This window comes from Phyllobates terribilis, unplaced genomic scaffold (genome assembly GCF_046119375.1).
Source record: "Phyllobates terribilis strain yellow unplaced genomic scaffold, ASM4611937v1 Scaffold_38__1_contigs__length_12584779, whole genome shotgun sequence".
NCBI lineage: Eukaryota > Metazoa > Chordata > Amphibia > Anura > Dendrobatidae > Phyllobates > Phyllobates terribilis.
Window position 1 is genome coordinate 2664836 of NW_027362798.1, and position 1173 is coordinate 2666008.

The window sequence follows — 1173 nt, forward strand, 5'->3', positions numbered from 1 at the left end:
ATTTAGGGACTAAAAAAATAGAGGAATTAAGAAATAGTAAGAAACTAATTAAAGAAATACGTAAAAGTGAGGAAATATGTAATGTTGACAGATATGATGATGACAAATCTATGTCTATCTGGAAAATGATTAACGTTTTTTATCTTTTTAATGAACAGAGAGATCTGGCTTGGAGTTGCATGCACCGCTGTCTTCCTTGCCGGGCATTCCAATACAGAAGAGGATTTGTGAGGTCTGCCATCTGCCCAAGAGCCGGATGCCAAGACGAGGAAACGGTGGAACATCTATTATGGACATGTAATTTTGCAAAGGATTTCTGGAGAAGACTGCTCCCCCTACTGGAAAGGGTGGCAGACCTCAAGGACTTTACATATAAAACTGTGCTATACGGACTTATGGAATGCCCCACAATGGACCAGTACACAATGGCTTGGAAGACAGTGAACTGCGCCAAGTCATCTCTCTGGAAAGCGCGCAACATTGCTATTTTTAAACAAGATGTTTTATCAGTGAATGATGTTTTAAGTTTATGTTTATGTGAAATGTATACTTATTATTTAATTGACAAAAAGAAGAATGTACATATTTCCAAAAAATGGCTTGTTGACCAATGGAACCTAATTATTTAAAATCTTTGTATTTTTTTGTTTTGTAAATTTCATTTGTCTTTTAACGTTTGGTATTTGTGTAATTATGCTTGTTATTTGTTAAAGTTTTAATAAACGGTTTTATCCCTCTGCAGGGGATAGCCAAATTAAAAAAAATCTGTTCTTATCAGTTTAATATCTGATACGTCCCCTATCTGGGGACCATATATTAAATGGATTTTTAGAACAGGGAGATGGAAAAAGAGCTTGCTCTGTCCACTCCACGCATTGACCTGGTATTGCAGTATCTCCAGGACCGGTGCACCCCTTCTTTAATGCAGTTTCAAAAATCAGAAAGAATTGAATTCAATGTTTTTTGTTCATTTTGCTTGTTTGTCGGATTTTGGGATGGACTCTTTGGCTTTGCTTTTCTTCTCCTCATTGGATTTTTCATGTTCAAAGTTGCAGAAGCCAGATTACAAGCTCATTTTGGTTCAACTTCAGCAACTGTGCATTGCATTGCCATGTAATGTGATGCAATGCTATCTTTCTAGCTCTCCCTTTTTACTTCCTTTTGGATAAACAG

The 1173-nt window shown here is 36.5% G+C and overlaps 1 non-coding gene across 1 annotated transcript; it reads left to right on the forward strand.

Moving 5' to 3' along the window:
- Positions 1-730: 730 nt before the first annotated feature.
- LOC141183327 (U2 spliceosomal RNA) lies at positions 731-917 on the forward strand. Its single transcript, XR_012258312.1, has one exon. It is a non-coding gene; the product is annotated as a U2 spliceosomal RNA (small nuclear RNA).
- Positions 918-1173: the final 256 nt, after the last annotated feature.